The sequence below is a fragment of the Chanodichthys erythropterus genome, chromosome 9, assembly GCF_024489055.1.
Source record: "Chanodichthys erythropterus isolate Z2021 chromosome 9, ASM2448905v1, whole genome shotgun sequence".
In the NCBI taxonomy this organism is placed as follows: Eukaryota; Metazoa; Chordata; class Actinopteri; order Cypriniformes; family Xenocyprididae; genus Chanodichthys; species Chanodichthys erythropterus.
Window position 1 is genome coordinate 36,556,843 of NC_090229.1, and position 12,072 is coordinate 36,568,914.

Below are 12,072 nucleotides of genomic sequence, written 5' to 3' on the forward strand. Positions count from 1 at the left end.
ATATATATATATATATATATATATATATATATATATATATATATATATATATATATATATATATATACTCTTTTATTTATATTTTAATTATTATATTTATTATCATTATGTGTTGTTCCAATAAAACACAACTATGACCGCTTCTGTGTATCACTATATAACACTCTTATCAATGTAAACTGTTTGTTCTCAATTGATATTGTTCATTGAAGCTCACTGTATTATGTAAAGGAGTATTGTAAGAAAGAGATCGAGTGAGCGAGTTTATTACCTGCATTCAGATTTAGTATTTTCCTTCAGGTCAGTCTTATGTTCATAATAAAAACTCTGTTTAAATGTCCGCTGCGATATCTTGTCCTTTTAACAGTTAAAGGGTTTTCCCGTGACTGACAGCGCTAGTCAAAGCATTTGTCAGTTGCGTCTTGTTCCGTGTTCACAACAATTAAGTCTTTTCAATGTAAAAGTCTTCACTACTGACTGACACGCTCATAAAGACAGTCTTTGCCGCCATCTGATGGCGTAATAATGTAACTTCTGTTGCTGTTCACGGTCAGGGACTATTTTTTCCGGCGGTAGGAAAGCTTTTAGTGAAAGTTTACTTCATGAAAGATGCATTGATACATATTTTTGGCTTTAATATTTGTACTGTGTGGTATATATATATATATATATATATATATATATATATATATATATATATATATATATATATATATATATATATATCGAGTAGCCTATATATATATATATATATATATATATATATATATATATATATATATATATATATATATATATATATATATATACACACACACTGAATATGCATACAAGCCAAGTCAGAAAGTCAACTTTATTTCTAAAGCACTTTATACAATATAAATTGTTTCACAGCAGCCTCACAATAGTAACAAATTTTAATTCCGCTGTAAAGCAGCTCTAACAAGCCAACAGTGTCATCATACAGCTCAAGTCAGTTCAGTATTGATTCAGTTCAGTTCCATACTTGTGTAAAATTCATCAGTTGTGCATATATACTGTATATACAGTGTATTTATGCACATACACTCTAAAAAAAATGGTTCTTCAGCGGTTCTTCAGCGGTTCTTTGGGGTGGTTAAGGTGCTATATAGCACGGCTACCTTATAAAGAACCAGTAAAGCACCTGTATGGTTCTTCAGCGGTTCTTCAGTGGTTCTTCAGCGGTTCCTTGCTGTGGTTAAGGTGCTATATAGCACCACTGCCATACAAAGAACCTGTTAAGCCTCTGTATAGTTCTTTAAAGGTTCTCTAACTCTCTTATTCTCTTAGTTTAGTTGGGGAAAGGATTAAAAACAACATTAAATTACAGTGTATTTTCAAAACATAACCTGGTTCTCAACCTTTTTGTCCCCAAGCCCCTCTACACTGTTAGTGAATATGGGTGTAAGTTGGATTGCTATAACTATTTGAGTCTGATTACTTCGTCTTTCTGCGAATTGCTCTCAATATTATAGTAGGCTACACTCAACTGCTCAAATATCTCACTTTCAGCCAAAGGATAATTTCTCTTTAAGGACCCCGTGACAGACGGTTTTTTTTTCTGACGTCATGACTCACGAGACTTTCTGGAGTTTTCTGCTCGGCCGCCATTTTCTTTCCCCTGGACTCGGATGAAATAAGGTAGGTTGGAAATGTTTTAATTAATATACTCGAAAATGCAAAGGTTGAACATGTGTTTTAGCGGTTTAGAGTTAATTAGCGTTGTTTGTGAACATGAATACTAACGAAATCGTAACTAACCGAATTTTTGAATTTTCGCGGCCTGCAGTAACGTTATAAAGGTTAGCGCTAATTGAATATTTCTATTCTATACAAGATGTTGCATTACTTGTTTTATTCTATAGAAATGTATTGTTGTAGTGTTTGGACCATGTAAATATGTCTCTAAATAATTTTTAAAAGAAACGTCTCCTTTACCGTGTAAGCAGCGCGTGCTATTTGAAATGATGCGGGCAGGAAGTGCGTGGGGAGCGGGAGAGACGCTCGAGTCGAGGCTGAGGGGATCCTCGCATTACAATTATTGAGTTTAGGTTTTTAAAGTAATGTTTGTCAGTTCTTTTAGTTGTCTTTTTTTCACGTTAGCTCTGATTTGTTCGACCAAAATGACGAATAAAGTGTGTGAGTAAAGACATATTTAAGGCTTAACGTTACTTCATTTGACTAGCGCGAGGTGTTTTTTTTAGTAGAATGAAATGGCTGAGTATTTACACTACTAATTAATTACTTGTACTGCAGCAAACAAGTTTTTTTTTTTCCATTTATAAACACTGATTCCCCTCTCCCTTTTAGGATCTAAAGCTCCTCAATGTTTGACGACTAAGGACACTTTGCAATAACTTTACATGGTAAGTAATTTCTATAAAAACGGCTATAATTGTTAATAGATAATATGAATTACCAATGTTTGACATGTTTGAATAAAATCCATCTAATGTGGTCTATTGACTTGAATGTCATCCTCATTAACAAACTTTAGACTAAGAATTATCCATTCCAAAACATTCATCAACTCCCTCTTATGCCATCTCAAATGCATGCGACTTTTTTTCTTGTTGTTTTGTATTAATTTTTTTTTTTTTTTTTTTTTTGACAGTAGCCATTGACATTAAATTAATCACAGTTCCAGCTAAAAATCTTTACTGTTCTACTGAAGAAAAAAAGTCAACTTGGTTGGCCTGATGGTAAGTAAATTAACAGCTAGCTTTCATTTTTCGTGAAATATCCCTTTAATCAAGAATGATTAAATATATTAGGGTGTAAAGCTAATTTATTAATTGATGCATGTCTTATTTTCAGACTTATAATTATATATTATAAATTCATAATTTTAAATGAAACCAATGACTGATTCAGATGCATTTCTTAATTGCAAATCTGTAGTATTTTAGCACTGACGAAGGCCTGTGTGCTGAAACGCATTGGAAAAATAAAGAATTGATTTTTTTTTTTAGCTCCTTTGTATTTATTTATTTATTTATTTATTTATTTGTTTGATCCCTCAACGCCACAAGTGTTGCTGGTATTGTCCATAAATATATTAATTGCAAATTTGGCCAGTCATTAATATGAATTATTTTCTTTTTCTTGTCCTTTGCTATTGCATATCTGCAAAAATTTGATTTCCTATTACAGATTATTGTGCTTTTTTTTTAATTAAGAAAATTAATCACAATTGCTTTATCACAGGCTGAAAACATTCACCTGAGAGAAAGTCCTGAAGACCTCATCAAGGAGTACTTTCTGAGTTGAACGTAAGAATATTCTATTTTGGTTTATTTTCAGAAAAATAAGTCTAAATTTGTGTATTTTGTAGTTATGCTAGCAAAAGGTGACCGAATTTGTTTTTTTTTTTTATGTTTTATTTAGGATAACCAGACAGATGATTGAGGAGCAGCTCACCATGGCGATGTTCATTATTTGGAAGGAGGGGGAGAACTTCATGAACCATCTGCTGACATTGAGGGAGTTAAAGTTTTGAATCAACTTACTTCAGTTACATCAGCTTGTGCCCTGCTTCTAGGTATGACATACATCATCAACCTGGCTTGTCCGAAACCCCTTTGATTTACTTTGTATGTATATGTTAGAGCTGCACAATTTATCGTAGAAAGGTCGCAATCTCGATTCAAACACCCACGCGATCCTACTTTATTAATGACAATGATTCGCCTGCGTCTGTTAAACCTTTGACAAAAATCCTACCGGAACATTCGGTGTTCATGCTGCCACTGATCCAGAAACAGCAGTTCCCTTTCGATACTTCACTCGTACTGCGTATGGGGAAAGGTCTCCCTTTTTCCCCGCTGCTGAAGCCTTTTTCAATAACGCAGTGTAACTGCACCGTCATTGGTTCACTCATAGACAAGTTGTTGAACCAATGGCGGCGCGGCATAGCTGCGCGGCCTATGGCGACAAAGCGCGCGAATATTCCCGCCGAAATGGGCGGGGTATAGGGCTATATAAGCAGGCGTTTCGCCATAGGATTTCAGTGTTTTCTCCTTCAGCGACGACATCTACTTCTCTTCGCTGATCTCCGCCTGAAGCCGAAGAAGCTCGCCGCCTTCTGCTCTCGCCGCCGTCTGAAGAGGCTCCCGCAGCGGACTCGCCTGGACTCGCCGGTGGAAGAAAGCGCCGGCGCCCTCGCGGACTGCAGCTTCTAGCGCCGTCGCCGAGCCGCCGCCTCCCGCTCCCCGCTTCCGGCCGCTTCCTGTGCGTCCCCTGCCGCCATCCGGCGCGCCGCCTGAGAGCTTCATCCGCGGCTTAAACGCCGCTCTAAAAGAGCGATTTCCAGCGGTTTTCACCGCTTTTAGAGCTTCCGCGGCCCTCGCCGCTCTAAAAGAGCCACCCAATTGCCGTTTTCACGGCAGCGGCGTCTCACGATGCCCCGCCACTCATGTGGTACTTGCAGGGCCCCCTGCACGACGACGATGGACACAGCGAGTGTGTCGCTTGCCTGGGCAAGCCCCACGCAGACGGCGCGCTCGCTGGAGACTCATGCCCGCACTGCGAGTGTATGAGTCTCGCTTCCCTGCGCTCGCGGGTCGCCTTCTTCACTGAGGGCGATCTCGCCGCTCGCGCCCTCCCGTCTCCTTCCTCCCGCGGTCCGGCGAGGAAAAGACAGCGGGGTAGAGCGACTCAGCGCCAGGAGTTGAGCGAGCTCACGCCGGCCCAGCCCCGCGTGCCTCGCCCTCTCCTCCCAGGGAACTCTCTCCAGTTCTGTTCTCTCGCCCTGAGCAGCGTCCCTCCGCAGAAGCGAGTGACCTCGTCTCATTCGGGGGGAACAGACGACGAACAAGACGACTCCATGTCTCTTGCGGCTTCCGAAGCGGAAGGATGGGCTGGCGAGCCGGAAGACCCCGCTCCACCGCCTCCCTTGGAACCCATCGAGCATGGCCAGGGCATGGATGCCGAGCTCTTCCGCATCCTGTCTAGAGCCGTTGAAGAGCTGGACCTCGAGTGGGCCCCTCCAGAGGAGCCGTCTCGCAGCCGCCTGGACGAATGGTTTCTGCCAGGCCGCCGCCAAGCACCTCGCCAGCGTTCAGCGCCCTTCTTTCCTGAGGTCCACGAAGAGCTGACGAAGTCGTGGCGCGCTCCTTACTCTGCCCGCCTCCACACTACGCACCGCTCCGCCCTCACCGCCGTCGACGGCGCCGAGGAGAAGGGATACGAGCGCTTGCCACCCCTAGATGAAGCGGTGGCTGCTCACCTCTGTCCTCCCGCGGCTGTGGGTTGGAAGACGAAGAGGGCCCTTCCTTCCAAGCCCTGTCGGACCACCTCTACTCTGGCTGGACGGGCTTACACCTCGGCGGGCCAAGCTGCCTCTGCGCTCCACACCATGGCCATATTTCAAGCATTCCAGGCCAAACTCCTCCGCTCTCTGGATGAGTCTGGAATCGACGCGCCAGCCTTCAAAGATCTCCGCAGCGCCACGGATCTTGCCCTGCGAGCTACGAAGGCTACGGCCCAGGCCATCGGTCGTTCCATGGCCAGCCTGGTCGTGTTGGAGCGCCACCTGTGGCTCAACCTAACGGAGATCAAAGACCTAGACAAGACGGCCTTCTTAGACGCCCCGGTCTCGCCTTCTGGTCTCTTCGGGCCTGCAGTGGATGGCTTCACTGAGCGCTTTACTGCCGCGCAGAAATCGTCTCAGGCTATGAGGCATTTCTTGCCTAAGCGCTCCAGCTCCGCTTCTGCGTCTAGCCGCCCCAGGACTGCGCCGGCTCAGCAGAACAAACCAGCCCCACCTGCAACACAGGCAGCGCCGCCCCCAGGAGCATCGCCAGCGCTCGCGCCCTGCGAAGCGCCCTCCCTTCCCGAGGCGCCAGGGACCCCGGCCCAGGATTGTGCTGGACCCGGTGCCTCCGAAGTCGTCCTGATTCGTCGGACAGGAAGAGGATGGGGGACCGTCCCGTTACGACCGGACCACCCCAAAAGCTCCCACGGGTAATTTCCCCTCCGCCTCGTTTATTTCCGGGCGTGGGAAACATACTCCAAGTGACAGCTGGGCCCACACCTGTTGCGCCCACTCCAAACGCCTGTTTTCACGGCGGACAAATTTTTACCTCATCACAAAAGAGCAAATTTCCTCTTCCACCCCTCGCGGTGTACGACCCTCTCAACGGCGGTCTGTCACCCAACATTATTCAACCCCTAGCCACTCGGGCCGAGGCCTGGCAGGCCATCCCCGATGTGTCAGAATGGGTCATGGGGATCGTAAACCAGGGCTACTCGCTCCAGTTTGCACGACGGCCCCCCGCTTCGCCGGGGTGCTTCAAACATCGGTCAATCCGGACGACGCTCATGTCCTCCGGGCCGAAGTCATGTCGTTGCTGGAAAAAGGAGCTGTGGAAATGGTTCCTCCGTCAGAGAGCGAGACAGGCTTTTACAGCCGCTACTTTCTGGTCCCCAAAAAAGGATGGCGGTCTCAGACCCATCCTAGACCTCAGGCTTTTGAATCACTCCCTCATGAGACGGAAGTTCAAAATGCTGACGCTGAAGCAGATCCTCGCGCACATTTGCCCCGAGGACTGGTTCTGCTCGCTGGACCTGAAGGATGCGTATTTTCACATCCAGATAGCCCCCCGTCACAGACGATTCTTGAGATTCGCATACGAAGGGGTGGCATACCAATATACGGTCCTGCCCTTCGGGCTGTCTCTGGCTCCCCGCACTTTCACCAAGTGCATGGACGCGGCGCTTTCCCCTCTGAGACAGATGGGAATCCGGGTTCTGAATTACCTCGACGACTGGCTCATCTTAGCCCGTTCGCGAGACGAGCTGGAACGCCACAGATCCGTGCTCCTCAGCCATCTACAATGCCTGGGTCTCAGGGTCAACTTAGCCAAGAGCTCGCTATGCCCCACTCAACGAATTTCGTTTCTGGGAGCAGTTTTCGACTCGGTCCGTATGACGGCAGTAGTCTCGCCAGAGCGCGCCCTGGCAATTCAGCAGCTCACGGCATCTGTCACGAACAAAGCCTATCTCCCTCTGAAGTTTTTCCAGAGGCTGCTAGGGCTGATGGCTTCCGCCTCCCCGGTGCTGCAGCTAGGCCTTCTTCGGATGCGGCCTCTTCAGTACTGGTTGAAGTTCCGGGTTCCTCCCAGCGCATGGCGGCACGGCCGCCTATGTCTCAAGGTCAATCGGGCCTGTCTTCTAGCCCTGAAACCTTGGATGGATCCAGTATGGTTCCAACGCGGAGTCCCCTTACAGGCGGTCTCACGGAGGACGGTGCTCTCAACAGACGCCTCCAACTTGGGCTGGGGCGCTGTGTGCGAGGGCAGACCGGCCTTCGGCTCGTGGAGCCACGAGGAAAGCCATCTACACATCAACTGTCTAGAGATGCTAGCAGTGATGAAAGCCCTTCAGTTCTTTCAGGCTTACTTGACGGGACGTCATGTTCTAGTTCGGTCAGACAGTATGACGGTGGTGTCATACCTGAACCACCAAGGCGGTCTTTCGTCCAGCCGCTTATGCGCTCTGGCGAAACGACTGCTGGAATGGGCTCTTCCGAGGCTTCAGTCGCTCAGAGCGACTCATGTTCCTGGCAGGAACAATCTGGGTGCGGACATGTTGTCACGGAGCAACATCCCCTCCGACGAGTGGATGCTCCACCCCCAAGTGGTCCTCACGATCTGGGAGTTCTTCGGGAAGGCAGAGGTAGACCTCTTCGCCTCAGAAGACAACTCTCTCATTGCCCAACATTTTTCTCGAAGGAAGTAGAAGCTCTGGCCCACACATGGCCCAGCACGCTCCTTTATGCTTTCCCTCCGATCGCACTGATCCCCCAGGTCATCAGGCGTATCAGAGAAGACCAGCACAGAGTCCTTCTGGTGGCCCCGCTCTGGAGGAACCAGGTTTGGTCCTCAGAGCTATTCAGGCTCTCTCTAAGAGCCCCGTGGCCGATTCCCCTGAGACGGGACCTCCTCTCTCAGGCAAACAGAACACAATCTGGCACCCACAGCCGCAGCTCTGGGCTCTGCACCTCTGGTCCCTCGATGGGAGCCGACTAGCCTCCCCGAGGGACGTCCTAAATACCATTTCTCAGGCTAGAGCCCCATCTACGAGGCTCTACGACCAGAAGTGGTCAGTCTTTGTTGATTGGTGTTCAACACGCAACATAGACCCTGTGGAGAGTGACGTATCTTCCATACTGTCTTTCCTCCAAGAACGCTTGGAAATGGGGCGCTCCCCTTCCACGCTTAAGGTTTACGTAGCAGCCATTGCAGCGTTCCACGCTCCTATTGCTGGCCAATCGGTGGGACGAAACGGGCTCGTGATCCGTTTTTTGAGAGGTGCTAGGCGTTTGAATCCTCCTCGCCCTCTCACTATTCCCTCCTGGGACCTCTCGTTGGTCCTCAGGGCCTTGAAAGGAGCCCCATTTGAACCAATGGGTTCAGCCGACCTCAGGCCCCTAACACTAAAAACCGCTCTGCTACTAGCACTAGCATCGGTAAAGCGTGTTGGCGATTTGCAGGCCCTCTCTGTGAACCCTGCATGCCTCGAATTCGGGCCTGGTGACTCTAAGGTCGTTCTGAAACCTAGGCATGGCTACGTCCCTAAAGTGCTCTCAACTCCGTTTAGAGCTCAGGTCATCTCGCTCTCTGCTCTTCCTCCCTCGGCGGACGAACCAGAGCTGCAGCTACTCTGCCCAGTCAGGGCATTGAGGACCTACATAGACCGATCACAGTCTTTCAGACTGTCGGATCAGCTCTTTGTTTGTTTTGGCGGCCGCACCAAAGGGTCTCCGGTCTCGAAACAACGCATTTCCCGTTGGATAGTGGATGCTATTAACCTGTGCTACTCCTCACTGGGCACTAATTGCCCCATAGGAGTCAGGGCCCACTCCACTAGAGGAATGGCTTCCTCGTGGGCTTGGTCCAACGGAGTTTCCATCCAAGACATCTGTGAGGCGGCCGGCTGGTCTTCGCCGTCCACCTTTGTCAGGTTCTATCACCTCGATGTCCCGACCTTACAAGCTCGGGTCCTGTCGGTGTGATTAGCGGCTTCCAACAGGTCCCGCTTCACGCCACCATAGGAAGTATCTTCCTTCAGTGTAACCATGGGTTCGGTTAGGCTTTGCCTCCGCTTGTCCTTTTGCCCCCTCTGGGTGGCCAAATGCAAGCTATATCGTTCCCAGCCGTGGCACGGCGTGGTTGAATTCGTTCCCCATACGCAGTACGAGTGAAGTATCGAAAGGGAACGTACTCGGTTACTAACGTAACCTCGGTTCCCTGAGATACGGAACGAGTACTGCGTCACTTGCCGTGCCACGAGGCTGCGGCTCAGGGTCGTCGCTTCAGTCGATTGACACTGAAATCCTATGGCGAAACGCCTGCTTATATAGCCCTATACCCCGCCCATTTCGGCGGGAATATTCGCGCGCTTTGTCGCCATAGGCCGCGCAGCTATGCCGCGCCGCCATTGGTTCAACAACTTGTCTATGAGTGAACCAATGACGGTGCAGTTACACTGCGTTATTGAAAAAGGCTTCAGCAGCGGGGAAAAAGGGAGACCTTTCCCCATACGCAGTACTCGTTCCGTATCTCAGGGAACCGAGGTTACGTTAGTAACCGAGTACGTTTTGAACCACACTGTAGTTATTCAAGGATTTGGTTATTTGATTTCTTTCACAAATATTAAAATTATCACATAAGTAATAAGACAAAAGTTTACAGTTAGGATATAAACACTGGACATCAGATAGTGATCAAAATAGAGAAAATCGAAACTAACATGGTGCTTCAAATAACTGTTGTATATAAATTACCTTGTTAAGCCACTAGGTGGCAACCAGTGACATTGTCATTGAATCATTCATTCAATAGATTGGATAAGGTTAAACCCTGATTCATCCAGTAGTGAAACAAGTATTTATTAATGAGCCATTAATATATTCAAAACCATTTTTTAAAAATAATTCATTCAAATTAAACATTTTCCGGCAATTAGAGTCCAGCTATTAATATTTTGCTAGAACTAGTAAAATAAATGTTATTTTTAGTTGTCTATTTAGAATCGTGGGAGAATTGCGATCTCTATTTGAAACCAAAATATCATGATTCTCATTTCATCCAGAATCCTGCAGCTCTAGTGTGTGTCTCGTACAAATGTGAAGTTGTATGAATATCCAGTTGTGTTGTTTGAGAATTGCTTTGATTTGTGCAAGGGTAATCACCTTTAAAGGATTAGTTTACCCAAAAATGAAAATTCTGTCATTAATTACTCACCCTCATCATTGGAGGAACAGAAACCTCTCAGACTTCATCAAAAAGATCTTAATTTGTTTTGAGTTCAGAAAAAGCATACGCATAAAATACGAAGTATACTTTGGGCTTTACACACAGTAATGAATGTTTAAAAAGCAAAACAAAAAAGTATTGGGTAAAAGCATCCCCCGTGTTATGTTAACCTAATGATGTTATTTTGTTGAAAGGCCTACAGTTGGAAGCAGCTGTTCTCCTCTTGCCTGCACTGTTCAAGGTGGACCTGGGGTTGCTGTTTGACATTGAGGTGAGCCATGAACAGGTGACTACAGTGTGTGAAGCACAATCTAATCAAAGCACGAAGTACTTATTGCACATTTTGTTATAATTTAGCTTATAAGGTTTGCCTTTCAAATAAATATGTGAAGATGGTTAATGCTATTATCCCCTCTTCTCCAGGGCCATGCTCAGACCAGCCCTCCTGTCGTCCCAACACCTAAGATAGTGCCTAAAGCCTGCAGGAGGATCATCTCATGCAGTATGACCACATTTTGTTCACGTTGGATGGCCAGTTAATCACAGAGTAGAGTGAGGACGTCTTGATGGCACTGGGCCTCCTCCTGTGTGTATATTTTGCGTTTGGAATCGAATCCAATCCAGTGCCCTAAAGGACTGAAAAAGACACTGACCTTTTTGAAGTATGTTGTTTTGAAATTGAAGGATGCAGTCGGACTTCCTGTCACTGTAAAATGAGTGTACAACTCAATCTGTGAGTAGACTTTTGGAGTCAATACTCTCTCTTGCTCCCTTTCTTATGGTTTAAGTTCCAGTTTCTATATTTTTTTTGAAATCCCGAAGGACAAAAAAGAAACTGCAGGACTTCAGAGCATAACTCAGTATGTAAAAACAGGACTATTGTCTTCAAAAATGTACATATTTCAAGCTTGTTGCATTATTTTGTATAAAAGGGGAGTATAATGTGAGTTTATTTGCTGCTGAAAGAAATAAATTAAAAGGTTTTGAAAGTGTAATGTATTTTGTTTTTCAGTAAGCATTTAGTACATGATTTTGAATCTTTGAAGTCATGATTTGGTAAGAAATTATTAATTATCGTTCATAAAAGTGTAATTTAGAAGCATATTGACTCATCTACAGTAGTACCTGGCATGATAACGGGCCCTGCTAGCTCAAAAAACAATATATGGCACCTCTAATTTGACAAATGTGCTAGAAAACTATAAGAATAGGTGCTATATAGCACCAGAAAAGGTTCCCCTATCATAACGAGCCAAAGAACCACTGCTGGTGCTATATGGCACCTCTTATGGTTCTATATAGCACCATACGACAAGGTGCCATATAGCACCTTTAAAGATAGGTGCTATATAGCACCAAAAAAGGTTCCGCTATGATTACGAGCCAAAGAACCATTTTTGGTGCTATATAGCACCATTTTTCTTTAGAGTGTACATGTATGTGTAAATGCTATGATAAACTCCAGTATACTTCACTGCACACTAAACAAACAAAGTCACAAGATAGAAGTGTTTTACATTTTTCACATCTGTGTTGGGCGTGGATGTGGCTAATCATCTGATGTTTGTGTGTACACAAAAATACAATTTTTAGAAGAGTTAAAATAGTTTTAGATGTTTGCTTTTTTTTGCATGTTGTGTGTTTGTTTTGTGTAGAATTTTAAGAAAATGACTTTGTAAAAACTGTGTAAACATTTTTAAAAAGCTGTAAATGTCCTCATTAGGCTATATGTTGTATATTAAAAGTATTTTCACATTTGCCAAGATAAACAGTTATAGCTTTAGTCATTCAT

At 45.8% G+C, this 12,072-nt stretch overlaps 1 long non-coding RNA gene across 1 annotated transcript; it reads left to right on the forward strand.

Annotated features, from left to right (window-relative positions):
- Positions 1-1,384: 1,384 nt before the first annotated feature.
- On the forward strand, positions 1,385-11,634 carry LOC137026670 (uncharacterized). Its single transcript, XR_010895904.1, has 7 exons — positions 1,385-1,662; positions 2,332-2,387; positions 2,636-2,723; positions 3,229-3,293; positions 3,409-3,562; positions 10,475-10,551; positions 10,704-11,634. It is a non-coding gene; the product is annotated as an uncharacterized lncRNA (long non-coding RNA).
- Positions 11,635-12,072: the final 438 nt, after the last annotated feature.